At 41.6% G+C, this 20,696-nt stretch overlaps 1 protein-coding gene and 2 long non-coding RNA genes across 7 annotated transcripts in view; all 3 read left to right on the top strand.

The window, feature by feature from the left end:
* PTPRM (protein tyrosine phosphatase receptor type M) overlaps positions 1-20,696 on the top strand; it is a 779,952-nt gene that overhangs the window by 45,609 nt on the left and 713,647 nt on the right. The gene's annotated exons all lie outside the window — the stretch shown is intronic.
* LOC140634966 (uncharacterized) lies at positions 316-897 on the top strand. The gene is made up of 2 exons (XR_012032293.1): positions 316-455; positions 740-897. It is a non-coding gene; the product is annotated as an uncharacterized lncRNA (long non-coding RNA).
* Positions 5,287-8,314, top strand: LOC140634968 (uncharacterized). The gene is made up of 2 exons (XR_012032296.1): positions 5,287-5,460; positions 8,046-8,314. It is a non-coding gene; the product is annotated as an uncharacterized lncRNA (long non-coding RNA).

Raw genomic sequence — 20,696 nt, 5'->3', positions numbered from 1 at the left:
TCATAAATAAATAAATCTTAAAAAAAAAAAAAGGAATCGTATGTTCATGCCAGATCCTGCAGAATTGGACACATGAGAAGGAGGAGACACTCCTTGTGAGTGGCTCTCACTCATTTCCATTGCCCCTTCCATTGTGACCTCACGGGTGCTTTAATTCTTTCTGTGAGGTATGGATGATGCTGGACCACCCCAACAAGGCTTGATAAAAAAACCAACCAAACAAACAAACAAACAAAAACAAACAAAAAAAAAACCATGCAACTAGGTATTTGGGTTAACGAAGTAGAATTTACTCAGCTTCAACTGGGAGGTTGCCTTCAAGGTGTTTGCTTGAACTCCCCAGGCTGCTGCCATGTTTCTCCTCAAGAGAACAGGACAGCCACTGCCTTCCCACCTGCCTAAGGGAAACAGCGTCCTCTCTGTGATGTTACTACCTTTTGCTAGTGATTGCTACGGTAATGCATTTCCTCTTTAGGGGAGCTATCATCCCCAGTGTGTAAGAAAATAGCTTTGCTTATGACCTCGAAGGACAATTTGGGGTTTTCAAACTTTAGTCTGTGATACTCTGTATCTAGCTAGCTAATCTGTATTTTGGGTCTCTATATAAAACCTAAAAAATAATTAAATGTAGACATTTTGGGTCTTTATGTATTCTGTAAATCAAGATCAACTCTTAATTTTAGGGTTAAACACAACTTACCCCTTAATTATATATTGTCCTTACTTTTGTTTCATTCAGTAGGCGCTCAATAAATCAGGCTTGTGGCTGATGCTGACCTAACCACTGTGTCTGTTCCAAGAAGTTGAAACTCCCCTGAGAGCTGGGACCCTGTTGCCCTATTGCCCATGCAGTTATTGATCAGGAAATAAATGCTTGGTTGCTTTCAGTGCAACAAAGAGGTGACCCTATTTGATTAATCTCCTGGGATAGCAGATTACTGTTGTCAGCTCCAGCAGGGCTAACCTGTAATTTTTTTCACTTAAACCAGGTAGATAAATTGTAGTATTGTTTAGGTGGAAAAGGCCCTATTGAGTGAAAAATCTGAATTTTCCTTGATAGCTTTATTGGGCATGCTGGTTAGGTGTTGGAAAAAAAAGAAGGCAACACATGCATGCTTCAGTGGGAGCTTGCTGGATCTCATTTGCTGGCAATGAATGGAGCACAGTGGATGAAAACCTCCACTCTCCCTAGAAAAACTGAGGGTAAGAAGCAGAACCAGAGAACGTGTGTTCAGTAGATCCAAATCAGACCTGCTAATTGTGCAAATGATTTAAGGGTTATTGTGGAAATTTACTTAAACCGCCAACTCAGCGTAAAACAGCACAAACATGAGGCAAAACTGGCGTTGCCATAGTAATAAAGTACACACAGGGTAATGAGCCTTTGGGATATGCAAGGCAATAGTTAGAGCACATCTGGAATGCCGGTTTCAGAAACAGAAAAAGATGCTAGAAGTTTGATTCTGTGTGATCAAAGATCATTTCAAAGCTAAGGAACTGAAGGAATATTAAAGAACCCGGAATGTTCATGTTTGAGGTGATTAGGGCTTCTTGTAAGCTTAGTAATAGGGAGCAAATGATAAGTGATCCTAAAAAGAACAAAATAGCTTGTTACTCTGAAGGGTTGTCTTTCTCTTTAGAGAAAATTGGATCACTTATAGGCAATTGATCTAGTTAATAATCTGAATTTTATCAGACCCAACCAAATCATCCAGATGAATTTTTCCTGCCTTCTCTGCCTGATGTGAAAGCCTAGTTCAGTATCCCTCTCATTTTTCATTTAGAAATTGTCAGCTGCTGTTGACAAACAGATAATGAGCTTGACACAGGATCAATATTGCATCAGTTGTGTTTATCCCATAACGTGGCTTCTACATGCATTTGCTGAAAGAATTGTTCTTCACTCCAGGGAACACATAAATAAACTCATTCTAACGACTATTTTTAGAAGTTTATTTAAATTTTTAAGAGGGATGAACAGTTTTTCATTGTTTTTTACTTTGAGCTGGGATGAGTTGAGGCTTTAATTCTGACCCGATTTGTCTGCCCCCACCCAACCAATACAGTATTATAATAAAATTCAGTAAATGGTTTATTTCTCCATTTTAAGATTTCAGTTTGATGTTTCAAGAGGTTGAGAACTCTAAGGAAGGTTATCTTCAAAATCCCTTGTTTAACTCTGATAATTTTTCAATTTGGGGAACTGGTTTGATTTTGCTTAAAAAAAAAAAAACCCTCCTCATTTAAAGACACTTAATTACAATTTCATTACAACAATAGAGATAATTTGGGAACTCTTAAGGGGGGAAAATCACCCATGCTCTTATCACTAATAGAAGTGCACTAATCGTGAGTTATTTCCATTCTGGTTTTTTTTTTTTTTTTTTTGAGCACTATTTGTTTTGCATACTTTGTTCTTCCATCTTATTTGTTCTTCGTGTGCCTACTCAACACCCAAGGAGTGGATATCAAGTGTGGAGAGGTGACCCTGGCCCTGCAGATTATCTGTGACTATTCCTTTACATAAAAATAGTAATAACTGGCTTGGTGTTGAGGGTCAAGGGCTGGTACAGGGGGAGAGACGCCAGCGCTTCCTGGAATGTCTAAGGCTGAGGGTGCCAAGAATACAGGACTACTGGGGACAGATGGCCCTCCCCCAAGGAATCATCATTGCATGAAGGATGGTGTGAAGGGTGGCATTTCCTGTGGTGGTGCGCTTCAGAAATTTGTTTGCATAAAACAATCTTGACTTGTAAGCTTTTCACTGTGGGCTGAAACATATTATGTATTACTATTTTCCATACATATGTTTTCTGCGAAAACCTTGGAGCTACAAAGCCTAATTGGCATAGCCAGGCCTTGCCATCAAACCAAGTCAGCCAAATCTGACTTAACTCTCTTCAGCAAAGGCCTGAGTTTGTTTTTCGCATCATAGGGTCTCCCTCTGTCAGCCCTCTCACGTCTGCATTCTGATTCTGAAATAAAAAAGGAGGTTGTTTTTGTCTCCTCTGTCTCTGAAGTTCTCTTTCCATTGCACTCTAGTGACATCCCGCAGAAGGCACGGGGGTGGGGGGGGTGATGAGGAGACAGGCACCACTAACTGTGAGAGGAGGGTGCACAAGAGTCCATACTGGATGGGGGTTGGGGTGCAATGAGAGTGCGAATGGAGCAGTGGAAAGGGGGTTGGGGAGGTGTAGACCCTGGGCAGACAGGCCCTCAGGCCAGCGAAGGGCCCACCTGAAATGGATTCCCTTGTCCAGCTCAGAATATTTTCCAGAAAGCCTTGGGCTACCCCCCACCTTCCTCAAAGTATAGGGGCCTCTCTTCAAAGGATGTCTGATAAACAGACTCTCCACATGTTGCTTATTTGAGGAGCTGGAAGTAGTTTGAGACGACCTGATCTTTTTAGAGACAGCCTTTATTCTTAAAGCCTCATCTCTTTATTTCGATGAGTGTTATAAAAATGCAGTTCCTTGAAGACCTGCCATTAAATGTGTCAGAAGAGTCTCTGTCCTTCAGAAGCAATTAGATTACTTATAGCACAAATTAAAATCCACCACCACCACCACCACCACCAAAATTGAGAGGGGACAAGGGAGTTCCTCAGAGTTCTCTATGTAGGCATTTTCATTCTTTCTTTTTTTCTTTTTAAAGATTTATTTATTTATTTGAGAGAGACCTGGCATGTGCATGCAAGTGGGGGGAGGGCCGGAGAGAGAAGCAGCCACCCTGCTGAATGTGGAGCCCTACATGCCTCCATCCCAGGAGCCTGAGATCATGGCCTGAGAGAAACCAAGGGTCTGATGCTTAACCGATTGAGCCACCCAGGTGTCCTCAAGGCAGGCATTTTAAAGAGGGCGACTCTGATCTCTGTGGCTTCAGGAGGGACAGCTGGGCTCCCTGGTGGAAGGTGATAAAGGGGCAGGTTTGTGCCCAATGCAGCAAGGTATTTTCTTGCAGTGCATTCCACAGGTGGAATGAGTTTGCTTTTCTATTATGTTACGTGAGGTATGGTAATAGGTTTCACAGGAGAAAACCTATTGGTTTTCTATTGGAGGAGTTGGTTGTTTTTGTGAAAGATGTGTTTTTTTTTTTAATTTTTATTTATTTATGATAGTCACACAGAGAGAGAGAGAGGCAGAGACATAGGCAGAGGGAGAAGCAGGCTCCATGCACCGGGAGCCTGATGTGGGATTCGATCCAGGGTCTCCAGGATCGCACCCTGGGCCAAAGGCAGGTGCCAAACCGCTGCGCCACCCAGGGATCCCGAACGATGTGTTTGACGCAGGGCTACCCAGGTTTCTTTATTGAAGTCCTGGGTGCGCAACGAGCATCTGACCCTCCAAGACGGTGATGATTTGCAGCATATCTTAATCACACTCACTGCGGAGCCCTTGATTGGCTGGTGTCCCTCGGGACACACTCTGGTATATGCTGGAGTGACCGAATAATAGCTGCCTGCCACCAGCTGCAGTCCACTGGCCAGGTAGGTGGCCCAAGTATGTGCATGGAGGTGGTGAGCCTTGGGGCCCCTTATCTTAAAGTCAGACGTGTGCTTTGATGAAATAGGGAGAAAAAGGAAGAAAGACTATGTAATGGAATGAAGCAGAATTTTGGACTAGGGCCAAGACTGTGTCAGTACTCGCACCTTGCCATCTCGGTGAAATGAAGCCCCGGGAGTAGAGCCTTCTCTGTTTGACCTGAGGGGCCATCTCTCACATCAGAGGGGACAAGGAAGGGTGCAGAAGGCCTGTGCCTGCCATCCTGTGGAGCAGAGAGAGGATGAAGGAGCGGTGCCCGTTCTTTCTTCTTTTGAAGAATCCTTCTGTCCCTCTTGTAAAGGACTTCATGAAACTCTCCTTGGATTCCTGTGCGGGGATGTGGCTTCTGTTACAGGCACACATGGCAAATGCCCTTCTGCAGGGAGTACATGGCCATAGGCCTGACCCCAGGTAACATCCCCAAAGCCTTGGGGATTATGTGCTCATGTCTTTTGGTTGTTGAGACTCTAGCTGAGTTCAGCTAAAGAACCATTTTTAGTTCTGGTTCCTAGGAGGACCCTCGGTTGCTCTGCAGAGCTTGGGGTCCCCTTACCAGGTACTAGCCTGGGCAGTGGGTGGGTGGCATAGCTCTCATGCCTTGGGCCCCCTTTTCTCTTTATTCCCAGCCCAGGGCTGGCCTCTTAGGGACACCCCAGAGCCAGCAGCCAGTTTGTGTTTGGAGAAAAGCATAGTCTCCTCCCACTTCCCCAGTGTTAGTATTTCCTCCTGCTTCCCCTCAGGACTGCCTTCCCAGGACAGCAGAGCTCCTGGTGGCTGCTGGGGAGAGGATTTCGGGAGGCCTAAGGAGACCCGCCCGTTCTCACCACTCACATGGCTACATTGTTCCTGGTGTCTCTTGTTTGTCTGGTCTGCTTTCCTGGCTGGTGCCCAAGACGGAGATTTCTTAGTGTTTCCACATGTGAGTGGCTGGGCTGTGCTGGGTCATTTGACTTTGTTCTCACCATCAGCACCTCCTCCATCAAAAGAAGTACAGAGAGGAAGGTTGTGTATTCACAAGAAGCAGAGGGGAGTTTATTTTTATTTTATTTTTATTTTTTTATTTTTATTTTTTTAATGTATTTATGATAGTCACAGAGAGAGAGAGAGAGAGGCAGAGACACAGGCAGAGGGAGAAGCAGGCTCCATGCACCGGGAGCCCGACATGGGATTCGATCCCGGGTCTCCAGGATCGTGCCCTGGGCAGAGGGGAGTTTAAAATAAATGGGTAGATGCTTTCGAAATAGTTCACAGCTGAATGGGGCCCCTCGCAGTACAAGATAAGTAGAACTCTACACTGCGTCATGTGTGGCTTGTGTGAAAAGCACCCAGGCATGTCAGTGGGTGTATGGAGGTCATAATTCCAAGCACAGGTCTTTGAAGGGGGCTGTTACAATTTTAAAGTGAGTTTGGAAAAGGAAACATGGGAGACTTGAAATGGTGGAACAAAAAATTTTATTTCTAAGTTGAAAAAATTAAAATCTTTCTCTGCTTTTAAGCCCTTGCTTAAATGTCACCTCTTCCCTGAAGCCTCCCTGGATTCTTCCTGACTGGAACTAATGTTGCCGTGCTTGATGGTTTTCTAGTGCCCAAAACACATGACCGTTGTACATGACAGAATGTACTGCTTTTGTTTAAATGACTTTCTCCTCTATTAATCTGTAAGCTCTTCGAAGGCATAACTTCCCCTTTTCCATTCTGTTTCCCTGGAGAAAAATTATACACTCAACAAAGATTTATTGAATGGAGTCAAAATATATCAGATAGTCTTTCTTTTCCATTTTTGGGAAACATAGAGTTTTCCTAAGTAAATTTAGGAGTTATTTGCTTAAAAAAGATAAGCTTTAATTAAAAAACCAATTTTAAAGAGGGTTTGCATCAAGCTTAAACACTGGGAATAGATATAAATATATATTTGTATTTCACTGTAAGCCTTTCGTGAGAAGACAATAATCGTTAACCACATGAGTTAGTGTGGCGGAATGTCTGGGAAGTGGGAGGTTCAGGAATGCTGCATCGTTGAATAAATTGTGAACATTTCTGGTTTCAATTTGGTTTACCTACTCTTGGTCTGCAAGATCTGGAACGCTGCCCTGGACTTTTGGTTCTGTGTGAATTGGCTCTGAGGAGGAGGAATGCTAGAAGTAGCTGCTGGAATTATGAGCTTCAGGGACTGGGATCATGAGAAGTCAGTGGACTGGAATCTGTGTTCTGAGATGCTGCCCTGAGTCTGTCTCCTTGCTGACAGCCCCACGTTGGAAATACTCTTCCACTGTTAATGAATATGTTTTATTTTCACATGCAGCTTGCTAATAATGTAGCCAAAAATCCTGAAACAAAACACAACCCTCCCCCCCCCAAAGAAAACCCACAAAAGCTTTCTGGAAGTGATTACTTAATACTGCACATTTCGTAGACAGTTGAGTAGAACACTACGATAAAGAAAATGTTGTCTTTCCTTCCCCGAGGGAAGAGAGGAGGGCTAACAAGCTTAAATATAGAAGGGGATTGCCGTCAAGTACATTTTCATGCCTCTGTTTTTCCAAATTCTCATTACTGCCCCTTCTCTTTTATGGATTTACTATTTATTCTACTTGAATAATCCATTTTTGGGGGTGTATTTCCCCCCTCACTTCCATTCTGATGTGATAACACATTTCAGAATGTCTATTTAACACATTAATAAAATTAGCTTTAGTAGGAGTTGTAAATCCAGGATGTCACACCTAGATCGAGTGAGCAGATTGGCTAGGTATTGTGCCTGAGCCTTGGTGTCATTTTTTTGCTTTTGATTATACTTCTCAGGCCCTTAAACCTGCAGACAAGTCGTCTTCGCTGGCACTTGTCAGGTGCACTGTGCCCACACAGACCTTCAGCCTTTCTCTTCTGTGTGGCACATTGGACTGCACAGAGTCAACAGGATAGGATTGGCTCGCTGGGAGAAAGCACATTTCCTAGCAGAAAGGTCATTCTCAGCAACGAGGATAATACAATTTAAATAATGACAATCGAAGCTCACTTACCTTCTCAGTTACTTTAGTTTGGCCTAATATCCAAATCAGTTTGTCAAATTAAAATAGATTAAGGGTAGCAGAGTCCCCAAATGTGACACATTAGTAGGAAAAACCAGATTAGAATTAAAAATGTATATTTAATCATGAGGTAACCTTATCAAATAGGAAGTCTTTGTAGTTAGGATATTATTGAGAAAATCTCCAATTTTTAGTAGGGTGCTTCCTGAATCTCTTGGTCAGGAATAATAAGCACTTAATTTTCATTCATTGCCCATAATGACAAAGCTAGAAGGTGCCCTTCTATAGTAAAATCTTTTTTTTTTCTATAGTAAAATCTTAATACTGTTAGAAGCAAACCCAATATAAAAGGCTGTAAAAGAAAAAAGGAAGTTATGATGTGTATTTGATTGTTGACCTATAGAATACCTGGAAGTAAAAACCACAGAAGTAGCTGTTCTAACCTGATTCGAAAATGCTCTCTTTTCTTCTAAAGGATGTCTTTCAGCTATTGGTTGGCCAACTGAGTGTGTCCTAAAAGAAGCCACCTCTAAAACCCCAGTCAAGAACAGAAGATGTGGGGCACCTGGGTGGCTCAGCAGTTGAGCATCTGCCTTTGGCTCAGGTCGTGATCCTGGGGTCCTGAGATGGAGTCCCACATCAGCCTCCCTGTGAGAAGCCTGCTTCTCCCTCTGCCTATGTCTCTGCCTCTCTCTGTGTGTCTCTCATGAATAAATAAATAAATAAACAAAATCTTTAAAAAAATCCCCCAAAGAATAGAGGATGTATGTTTGGAGAAAATTGTGTCCTAGTGTCATAAGACGTACAGAGGCTCTTTAGTGAGGTTTGTATAGGAGAAACTATTATTGAATTAGTGCATCATTACTGTTTTTTAAGTCCAAATTCCGGGAGGTTACCAACTGTTTTTTTTAAACTCCACAACAGAAGTAACATAGAAGCTTTTCCTTTAAATGACTGACAGAAGAAATGGATTTTGTGGAGAGCGATACCAAGGTACCGACTCCAGTAATTAGAGAAGAGTTTGGTTAGTGGGTATGTAAAGAGAGGTCATCCCCAAAATGTAGGAATATAACTCCGGATGTCATCAGTGGTTCACCTGATGATCTTGCTACAGTGTTTTCCGTGAAGGAAACCTTTCCATTGCTACAACAATCTTGATGACTGTTGATGACTGTTCGCACGTATGTGTTGCTGGGTTGTGGATGTGGTGAGGGAGGTATTGGGCATTGTAGAGCAGTTGAAAAAAAATTGCTCTAATGTACTGGTTTTCCAAATAGTCCTCCACTGGAGTAGATGGCCTGCCTCACCCTGGTTCTTTCTGAGGAGGTTTACAGGCATATCAATTAGTAGAGGCTAAAAATAAAACAACTTGAAAGAAAAGAACCCCCAAAGAAATACTCCATAGCGACCATCTCTCAAACCCATACAATAAGAATGTCAATCCTACCACATCTCTCTCCATTCTTCTTTTCATAGTTTAGTGTAACCTTAGGGTTGTATTCAAATGAAATGTTTCGTACCAGCTAAGATGAACCAACCTGGAGCTGTTATTTCGAATCCCCTCAACAGATCTCATGAAAAGCATCATTGTGATTGGACGTCACCTCTGTGACATTTAAGATGTATACTACACAAAATACAGTAGCTGGCTAACCAGCTCTATAGCGCTTGTTAAGCTTTTTCCATTCTGCAAAGGCAATAGCTCTGCAATACAGAAAGTGATTGCATTAAATCCTTGGCTGGCAATTTTGTGTGGGATTGGGTATTGAAATGCAGCAAAGCAAATAATGAAGGCATATGTTTACCTATAATTCTTTTTACCTTGGGAGAAGGATTAAATAGGAACAGTTTGGTTGTTGTCAAATTCTTAACAGTTGCTTTCAAGCATGAAACAGTCCCTGGGCTCTCGAAGGATTTACTTAGCAGTTTGAATAGAGAGGTCTTTACCGCTAATGGAACTGAGATGGCAGGCTTAAGCAATGGGGTGCTTTATAGCGTCTTTAGCCACTTGAGAAGATGTAGCATCAAATAGCTAAAACCATCCTGGTCTCCATTGGTGTTTAAGAAGTTGTGTAAAATTGGTGAATAAATAATTCAGCGTTGTATGAATGTCTGGATGCCAAAAGTGTGGAGAGTATCTAAAAGCTTGATTCACGGAAGGTTTAGTTCTGGGAGCAGCTCTGGAGCGCCTACTTGAGCTGGGCCCCAGGGAACATTTACAGACGATGACATTTTCTAAGAAAGAAAGAATTTTCACTTAGGATTTGACTGAGCTTTGTAAAGAAACATTTCACTGGGGACTCCAATCCTGGAAAAGTGTTATTCATAAAAAAAAAAAAAGAATATTTTATTTTCAGTACAGATGGTTGGCAGTGACTGCTTGTGTTTGTATGCATGTGTGTGTATTTAAAATACGAGATGTTGATGATGATGTAGAATCTTAAGTAACTATTTAAGCTCTGTACTATTTAACAGTTAGCTTTCAGAAAGCACTTGTTCAAGAGGTGGGGGAGACACAGTCACAATTTGTCTTGTAGCCAGTTGAAGCTTCTGCTTCATACTCTCTCATCATTTTGTGCAGTATCCGGGGACCATGGTGGAGATGTTTCTGGATTGTGTTCTTTACTGAGCAGGTGGAAAGCAGCTCTGAGGGATCTTCCAGAAGAGTGGATATTCACAAATATTCTGACTCTCCCTCTTGGCATGTACTGTACTTTCTGTCCATGCGGCCATATGACTTGGGCTAATTCATTGTCAAATTCTGAGCAGAAGCACTGAGGGCCAGTGTGCGTCTCAGTAATCCCTGTGGCCCCTGCCATGGCAGCTTACCGTATTTTGGCTCCAGGGGTGAGGATGACTTGGAAAGAGCCCCTGCCTGACCTGACCCGCAGTGGGCATGGAGTGGGGGCGAGAAGTGATACATTCCCCAGTATCTTGTAATTGTACAACTCGGCCTACCCTGAGTGACATAAGCCACAAGGTGTTAGATCCTTCTTGAGGAAGAGAAGTGTGCTCAAGAGTTCCATTGACATTTCATGACCTTAGGCTGAGTAAAGCAAGTCTTGTGCTGATGTGGTGAATGCTAAGTCAGGGACAGATAGACCTTGGTTCCTGAATGAGAACAACTTCATGGGGGGATTGGCCTTTCTCTTGACTTTCTTTTTTCCCCTCCTGTTATAGCTCACCTCCAACATTCTTTTTCTTCCTTCTGCCAGTTGGAAGAAAAGACCCCCCCAGGGAGCTGTCATGGGATCATGCCAGAGCCTTGTCAGTCTTTGTGAGGTGCTGTCAGGTGGAACTTTATGGGCACAAATGCAGCCGAGACTGGCCTGGCTGGTACATCCCCTCTGGGCTACCCTGTGGCAAGGCCCCACATAAATAGGGTGCTTACAGAGAGGCAAGCCTAAGAGGGGGTGGCAGCCCTGCTGCTAGTGTAGGAGGTGGTCATTGAGCTGGGGGCAGGGGAGAGAGAGCAAGCCCCACTGCAACGTTGAAGAGGACAGGCATGCAGTGGGTGAGACCTTTAGGGAAAGCTGGACGGGTTTAATCTGAGCAAGTCAAGAGTTAAATACTTGATGAGGCCTGGCTTTGTGTGAGTCTGTGTGTGTGTGTTGAGGGAGAGAGAAAAAGAACAAAAAAAGGGGTTGTTGAAACAAGCCAAAGTTCGGCCAAGTTCTCCTCTGAACCCATAATCCCTCCAAGATATTTTTTCCAGGCATAAGAGGAAAAATCATTTTCTAAAACTTTCCATTTCTGATTTTTCTGTGATTCTAGGCAGTCACTTGTATAAAATTTTTATTATGCCTTTTTTATTTTTAAATCTTCAGTATGTGTAGCTTGCTTATTTTAATGCTATTTGAATTTCTGGAAATTATTATTTTTTTATTTTTCTTTTATATGTAAGGTGATATCTTACTGGGGTGTTCTTGTATAATTTAGTGGCTTTAAAATGGTTTTGCTTTTAGTGTAAATCCTAACTTTTTTGGAAAAATATATATTTGTTTTGTCAAAAATCATTTTATATTTTTAACCCTTTTTCTGATTATACGAATCTTGCATTATCATTGTAGGAAAAATCAGAAAATACCAGAAAGTTTCAAAAAGAAACTAAAACATGATAAAATTACTCAAAGGGCACTATTAACAATTTGTTGTATATTTTCCAGCTTTCCCTGCATGTGTCTATCTGTATTGTACATGTGTACTCCTGTGCACAATAGTGAATATGTTATGAATGCAATTTTTGCAGCTTGCCTTTTTCAGAGATCAAGATCATCATTATTTTTTCATTCTGAGAAATCATTCTGGAAAATATGATTTTTAATAGCTGCCTATGACTTTAGTACTATTCCACAATGTGTATTCTCTTACCTTTCTTAGTGTTGGGCATTTAGGTCATTAGCAGTGCTTCACTATTAATGCTACATCGAGTGTCTTTGTTCCATGTTTTCATTAATTTGAGAGTTTAGGTAAGAGATAATTAAGGCCTAGAGTAATAAAAACAGCTCCTTGTGTGTTAACAGGCCCTGGACCCTTTATGTGCCCCAAGAACAATGATAGGAGGTGAGTGGCATTGTTTCCCCTGAGAAATAGTCAAATCAATCCAGTGGCCACAGCTGGTGGGCTGTGAATGTGAGTCCAGGACTTACTGGGCGAAGCCTCAGTTCTTCAGTGCACCCCTGTTCCATGGAGAATCCCCCATGGAGAACAAGGGGACTGAGTGGTGAGAGAAGAGCTCTGAAAAATGTATGGGAACCATCATGATTAAACAAAAACCTGCCAATATTGGAAGATCTAAAACCAGCTCATATATGAATATACTGTAAACTATCCTACCAGCCGTCCTTTCCTGGCTTCTGGTATTTTAAATTAGAACAAACCAAGGCCTAGTGATTTACACAAGTGAATATTTATAGGTGTGAGTAGGACCATAACCCCTGTTGGCCTTCCTCATTCTTTCCTTGCACTGCTCCAGACTCTCCAGGCTTCCTAAGGAATGAAGAACTAGAAGTCCTAATTCTCTATTCATAATGAGGTCAGATTGCATCTTGCACAAGGGGCTTCCCCCCATGTTACCTAGTCTGAAAGCAATCAGTATTTGTTGAAGTGCAAGGGTGACAGTACTGGGGGACTGGCTTGGAATCCCAGCTCTGTCATTTTCTGGCTATGTGGCCTGGGCAAATTACTTCACTTCTCTGTGCCTCCATTTCCTTTTCTGTAAAATGGAGGCAAGTCTCGTATCTACCACACAAGGTTATTGTGAAGATGATACGGGAGAGCATGTGCAGGGCTCCTAGGACTTGAGGGTGTGTGCAGGTGAATGGCTGCTGTCTGGGGAACCAGCCATTATGTTTGTGCCACTTCCTTCCTTTGGCTAACATTTTCAAGGACCTGGATGGAATCAATTTTTGCCTCTAACAAAATTTATAGAGACTTTACAGGAGCTTGGAGTATACCTATTGCTGTCATTGAGCGCATATATTTAAGGGTAGTAGTGAGATAAAAGTGTGTAAAAAAAGCTTTAGAAGGTTAAGAAAACTCCCAGATTTAAATATCTTTTTTAAGCAGGCAGTAGAATGTCATCACAATTGTTTCCTTTATTTCCTGATATGAAAGTTGTTGGAATAAAATTAAAAACAACCTAATAGCATATCAAGAAGTCAGAGATTTTCAGATTTCCTGATTTGGTTTTACCTACTAGTTACTTTCCAGCTCTTTATCATAGTGAATGCAGATAGATTTTTGTAAAAGTCACATGAAATTTGAATCAGTTTTGCTATTTTTGTCTTAAAAATGAAAAAGGACTATGACCTAATCCCTGCCCTGTGATAAAATTATATTGAGGTAAGAGAATAGAAAATGCACTAAAAAAAAAAAAAAAGAAAGAAAGAAAGAAAATGCACTATAACTCTTCCATGCTTTCTTTTTCTTTTTTAAAAAATTATTTATTTATTTGAGAGAGAGCGTGCAAGCAAGCGCATGAACAGGGGAGAGGAATAGAGGGAGAGGGAGAAGCAGATTCCCTACTGAACAGGAAGCCTGATATGGGGCTCCATCCCAAAACCCCGAGATCGTGACATGAGCCAAAGACAGATACTTAACTGACTGAGGCACCCAGGTGTCCCCTCTTCCATGCCTTCTTGAATGAAAACATTGAGAGATAGCAGAGGTTCTGGGATCATCAAGAAGCACTTATTCTGTTCTCATCAGTCACTGACAAAGTTGCAGTGAGGCCACTGATGTTAATGTGTGACATTAGCAGTTATAGGTCTTGGTTTGAAATCCATATCCACAGTGTACAGCTGAGGGGCACACAGCGTCCTGGCTTCATTTCTTCTTTCTTTTTCTTTTTCTTTTTCTTTTTCTTTTCTTTTCTTTTCTTTTCTTTTCTTTTCTTTTCTTTTCTTTTCTTTTCTTTTCTTTTCTTTTTTCTTTTTTCTTTTTTATAGAGAAAATACTTCCTACTGTGAGGATTGAATGAATTAACATTTGTGAGATTGCCTAATGCAAATACTCCCCTGACTTTGCCCCTTTTCCTCTGAGGATGTTGACCAAGGCAAAGGGAAGGCTGTCCATAGACCAAGCTTAATTCTTGAGACTACATTCTAGGTTTGTTTTTTAAAGTGGGCTATTTTCTGATACTGTCTAATCAGATGATATGACATAGGACATTGTGTGCCCTCTGTGAGACAAGCACTCTTCTTTGGTAAAGCTCTTAGTCCCTGCCCCCATTTAAAGGTTTAACAATTTTTGGACTTTAGCAGGGTCCATATAGGCCTAACACACAGACTTAAGGGAGAGAGAAAATTTTCTATTTCAGTCTTGTACTTAGGGACCTAAAAACTGCTGTCAGAGTTTTCTTCGATGAGTTCAACTGTCAACCCGTGGGTAGATGGCCAGAAGAACATGTTGGGACCAGGGACATGGTATAATTTGCTCAGGGAATGGGAGGGAGCATAGAGATAGCTTCTACTAGCATTATTACCTTCCACGTGACCCCCATCCCTGCAACGAAGCTGGTGGCTTTATGAACATAAGAGGTCTGCTAGTCATGAAGTTGTAATCTGTACAACCCCAATGCCCTCGCTCAGGGTCTAAGCCTAACCTGTGTTCTTCCAGCTTTCGTACTTGGGTTATAATTGTGAGATATTTGACAAGCTCTTATACTCAGTCTGATTACATCTCCCATTGGGAATTAATTATACTCGACTGCCCCTTACTTGAGCATTGTAGGCCTTATAACTATGCAGATGGCTTGGTGTCCTTCCTTGTCTACAGAGGGAATTCCCTCTGAAGGCTCCAAAATGATGCCTAATGGAACAGTGGAATTAGGAATCCTTCTGGAAGCCACTGTCTCCGTCCCATGCTGTTTGTACTCCCCTCCTGACCCCACTGATTTGCACAACCAGTCACTCTGTCCTCACTTTGAGCAGGATATTTTCTCTCTTCAGTTTTTGAACACCAAGCATCACAGTCCTTTTGGGCCTCAGACATTGGCCTTTCCTTCATCAGGGTCATAGCTCCCTCCCTGGGGGACCTGGTTAAGCCAAGAAGCTGAGCAGGGAAGTCATTTACATTTCATTAATGTGGATTGTATGTCCTGCTCTGGGCCATCTTGTCCTTACCCTCCTATTCCCTGGGAGGGAGATGTTGTCTGCCCAGAAGAGCACTGGCCAGACAGACTGCATACCCATCTGTTGTGATAGTCTTTGTCCTAGTGTTTTAGGGCTGGACTCTGGGCTTTGAGGTACCACGGAAGGGATCCATCAGGATATAGATTACCTAGGACCTGTGATGATGCTCAGTTCTTTCCAGCAAGTATTTAGGAAGCACCTGCTCCCTCCCCGCCTCATGCTGTGTCCAAGGTAGTATGAATATGAGGCCTCTGGTGTATACCAGGGGCAACCAGAGGCCAAGTACATGGGCCATGCTTACCTTAAATACCATCTTAAATATTTCAGGTGGGAAGTTTTTGTGGTATGGAGTAGAATCAAAGTTAAACCCAGTTATTTTTCCTCTAGAAGGACCAGCACAGAAACCAGCAGTAGAGGTTAGTTAGGAAGCATGTTACTTGTGGCCATGCTTGAGCAGAGTTCCTTTTGTTACTAATAAGAGGCCCTGTGGAAATGGAAATCCTAGTGTGGGTAGCTCTCCTTTTGGAAAAAAAAAAACAGCTAATTTTTTTCTAAAAGATTTTTGAGAATTTTCAAATGGCCATGTGACAAATATACTAGGTATATATTTCCATAGTAATATAAGAAATATGTATGTTGGGGTACATATTCTATGAGGCACTATTGGGTTTCTGTATACTAGATTGGGTTTTTTAAATGTCTGAGACATTCACTACGTTTCACTTTAATATTAATGAATTAAAATAATTCAGAAACAAAAATTGTTAAGTAGTTTAATGATTTGACTTAATGCAACCGATTTAATGCATTTCTGTTACTCCCTAGCGTACTATTGTTGGATGGTAGATACTGTCTTTGAAATGAGATTGGAAAAAGATAATACAGTTTCCTAAAAATTGCAAATAAGGTACAAAGTCTTGATTCTAAATCATACTTTTCTTATTCGATTTTATTTAAAGGAATGAAACATTTAAATCACTATATGATTGGTCAAAACCATTGGTTGGCATTTTAAGGGTCATCTAAAGAATATACTTTAAAAGGAAAACTAAATTGGAATTCCTTTCCATCTTAGTTTTTTTCTTTTTTTTTCTAGCTATCTTCAAAATCAAATATTTTTTTATTTTATTATTATTTTTAAAAGATTTTATTTATTTATTTGTGAGAGACACAGAGAGAGAGACAGAGACATAGGTGGGGAGCCTGATGTGGGACTCGATCCTGAGACTCCAGGATCACGCCCTGGGCCGAAGGCAGGTGCTAAACCACTGAACCACCCAGGGATCCTGTGTTTTCTTATTTTAAATTCTGCTTTTGCCCACCACTGTTAATGATTCAGTCATTCAACAAATAATTGAATGCCCACTCTGGGTCAAGCAGTATTCTGAATGCTGGCAGTGCTAAACAAAATTGTCATAAAGCTCTGTCTTCAGGGAGCTCACATCTATTTATGTACATTTCTGTGTGACAAGCACCAAGCTCTGTGCTATCCATGCATGAGCTATTTTAATCTTTATATTGGCCCAAAGAGGAAGACACTGTTGCTATTTCAATTTAGCAAATTAGGAAGCAGAGACTTGGTGTGGCTTGCAATCTTGAGCCTTCCTAAGTGACAGGCTAGGTTTCCAGTGCATATCCATTTTCCCCACTACTGGCTTCATGACCAGTGTGCTGTTGAGAGAGAACCACTAAGTTAGCTTCAATGAAGAATTGGCCTGGAACCATTGAAATTTGGCTTTAGGAACTACATTTCAAAATGGTGGTGGACTATGGACTCTGGGCAATAATAATGCACCTGTAAATTATCAGTTGCAACAAATGTCTGATATTGGTGGAGGATGTTGATACTGGGTATCCAGCTGGCAGAGGGGGGGTACATGGGGAATTTCAGAAACCTCCCCTCAAATTGCTGTGAACCTTAAAGTGCTCTAGAAATATATAGTCTTAAAAAAATAGTAGATGCATGGAAGCAGCTTCAGAGGGAAAACATTAAGATGGTGGGATGTCAACATGTCCTATGAGGAGATTTTAATGAATTAATGAAGTAGAGCAATGGGTAGAAAGTTCTGGGGCACAAGTTTCAGGCCAGTATAAGGAAGAGCTGTCTAACCTGTCCGTAGGAGTGGATTGCCTCATTAATGGTGATCTTGGCCCCATGGATATGATCAGGAGGGGTCAGTCAAGTGTTTGGAGGGATAATTAGTTATATTAGGTCCCCAAACCTACTTAACAGAATCATGTGGTCATTGTTGGAAGGATGTATTGGGCTACTCTGAGATGTTTTGATTCTTTAGGTTTAGGCTGAAGCCTGATCATCCAGATTTTTAATCAACAGTATAGATGATCCATTTTCAGGGTAGAAGTGGTGGTGGTGGTAGTGGTGTAGCAGAGGGCACCAGTGTACAAAAGACATTTTTTTGAGCAGGGTGTATAGAATGTTTTAGAAACTGTAAGGCCAACATGTCTGTAACACAGAATAGGGTAAGGTTTATTAGAAAGAGTAGGGATGTAGGTGGGGACCAGAAATGGGAGAGTCTTCTAAACCATGTGAAGTATCTCAGGTACAGTTGGAAACTACTTGAGCCAAGAGCAACACGGACTAACACAATTTTTTTTTTTGTGTGTGTGTGTGTGTGTGTATGCACATTCCCACACAAATACACATAATGTTTTTAAAGATCACTCAGGTTGTAAAGATAATGGATTTAGAAATGTGGTGGAGAGAGCAAGTATGGGTTGTGGTAAATGGGTTCATGGACTATGTCAGTATTCTGGGTAAGTGACAACAGGGTGAGGTATTTGGGAGCTAAAATCAGCAAGGCTTGATGATAGATTGGATAAAATAGGTGAGGGAAAGGGGAAAATTGAGGTTGGAGGGAGATGCCATTTACTCACCAAGGAACACAGGAGGACAACCAGGGCTGTGGGGATGTTTTGAATGTGTGGGAGTCAAGTTGTGGAGATGGCCGAGGTGGGCCGAAGGGGAGGCCAGGCTACTGAAGCCAGGGGATAGATGAAATATCTAGAGAGCAAGAAGAGAGCTAGAAGAGGATCCAGGGAGGAGTGCAGACCCTCCTGACACTGGACACCTGGTGGAGGAGGAAGAAACACAGGAAGCCCTGGGAAGTGAGGGCCTTCCAAGATGGTGAGGTGGTCCAGACAGGAGGGAAGACAGAGCTTAAGAAGAACAGCCTTTGGCACCTGGCCTGGAGCCGCCAGGGACTTGGTTGGGCACCCGATGTGTGCTGGGGGCTTGTGGTCACTTCAGGGGCGAGGGACCTATGGGGATTGGCATACCAGTCTCCTGAGAAATGGGGTTGTGAAGAGCAACAGAGAAGTAGGACAGTTGCTTGCAGAAAGTGTGGAAGGGAGTTTTGGAACAGTTAACAAAATGGAACAGACTTGTGGCTTGTTTGCTGATTTATTTTAGAGTTGGCATGTGAGGGGATTAAAGAAAAAAATTGGAGTGATGCTTTTAAAGTTTCATCTTTGTTATTTTAAAAATGTTTTCTATCGTGAACTCTGAAGAAATCCTTGAGAGGATGATGGATTTCCATGGCCGAGCTTGTACACAAGTGAGTCCTCAGGAAGGCACTTTTTTTTTTTTTTGAACCTAAGGCTTTGTTTTTCTCTCCTCGAGATAAGATAGAACATCATTAACACCACATTTTGCCTTATCTAGGAAGAGGAGAATGGTTCCAGATGTATGCTGCAGCACTAATGCGAGCCAGTGGATCTGTGCTGGGGGGCCTGAGGTCAGCCCGTTTCACAGGCTGCGTGAAGGGGGGACCCACATCCAGGACCTGAATTTCCTCTTAAATTGAGTATCACGTTAAATTTGGGAGCCTCAGGGACCACCATTCAGAACCTTTTCCCTCACACTGATTTGCTTTTCTGGTCTGCAAGTCCATGTCCCATTTCATTTAAAACAAATGTAAGTCTTTAATTAAGAAGGTTTTAAAGTCATGAGATTACAAAGTAATCTTGAATCTAATCCTCTGGAATTTTAACCAAATCACCCAATATCTCTAAGCTGGGAGTCTTTTCAGCTTTAAATTGAAACTGAATCCCACCGAGAAAATATAACCGAGCCTCGTCAAAACCTGTGCTAATTTCCTTCTTTGTTTTGACTCTTCCTCTTAAAAATAATCAATAAACTTGATTTTCTACAGCAGTGATTTTCAACTTTAGTAACTGTGATAAAATATATTTCTTCCTATTAACTTGGCTGTAATAGCACATTTGTATTCAGATGGACAGAGAGTTAACTAACACAAGGCCAACTTTTAAATTTCATGATACACCAGGGGATTCATTGGGGTGCTTCTGAGGATTACTGAAAGTCTAGTTTGGGAGTTAGATAATGGTCCCGAGATACAGAACTGTTTCCTAGATAGATGGGTGATTTCCCTGACACCTTTCCCTTCTCCCATGTCTAGACTTTTCCTGGTGATTGTTCTAGTGCCACGTATCTGTCAAGGGTGAGGTAGTAATAGTAGCTGTGGGTCGTAATGAATTTTTTTTCCAGTTTTATTATTAAGGTATAATTGACAAACATTGTATGTATTTAAAGCATGCATATACATGTACATTGTGACATGATGACCACAATCAAGCTAATTATAATGCATCTATCACCTCACATAGTTATTTTTTTTCCTGTGGGGTGAACATTTAAGATCTATTCTCAACAAATTTCAAGTGTACAGTACAGTATTATGAACTATAGTCATGCTGTGCATTAGATGTCTGTAGCTTATTCATCTTGAATAACCAAAATTTTGTACCCTTTGACCAGTACCTCTCCATTTCCTGCCACCCCCATCCCCCCAACTCCAGCTTCTGGCAACCACCATTCTCCTCTCTGCCTCTGTGAGTTTGACTTTTTTAGATTCCATGTATCAGTGAGATCATACAGTCTTTGTCTTTCTGTGTCTGGCTTATTTCACTTAGCATAATGTCCTCCAGGTTCTGGATGTTAATGAAATTTGATTGTCAATATATCCTGTGCTGATTGTACTCCAGTTAAACAAAATCACAAGGTGCATATGTATAAAAATCCAAATGTCAAATGCTAATCTATCAGTTTACAATGAGAATGTGACAAAGCATTCTGTGAAAGGCACATTGTACCCAGATCTAAACAATCTAAAGGGAAGCCAAGTTAGAAGGTTGGTTATGTATGGAACGGGGATGATGTCAATGGCCAGTTGTCATCAAGCTGTTGGACCAGTGTATCCATTTCCTCTGTAGTGACACACTTCTGGTAGGAACCAGACCATGGTGTTTTCTGAATCAGTGGCCTGTTCCATTTTTCTGGCAGTTCTCTACTAGACATTTTATATGCAAAGGCATGAAGTGATAACCTCATTTTTATAGAAGAGCAAAATGGAGCTCAGAGAGGTGGTGTAATTGGCTTAAAAGTTGCACTGATAATAATGGTCATAATTATAACTGGAGCTCATATTTAATTCCAAGGGCTGTGTTTCCAT

The sequence above is a fragment of the Canis lupus genome, chromosome 6, assembly GCF_048164855.1.
Source record: "Canis lupus baileyi chromosome 6, mCanLup2.hap1, whole genome shotgun sequence".
Taxonomy (NCBI): Eukaryota; Metazoa; Chordata; class Mammalia; order Carnivora; family Canidae; genus Canis; species Canis lupus.
The sequence above is the reverse complement of the archived record's forward strand: the minus strand, read 5'-3'. Positions and strand labels throughout refer to the sequence as shown.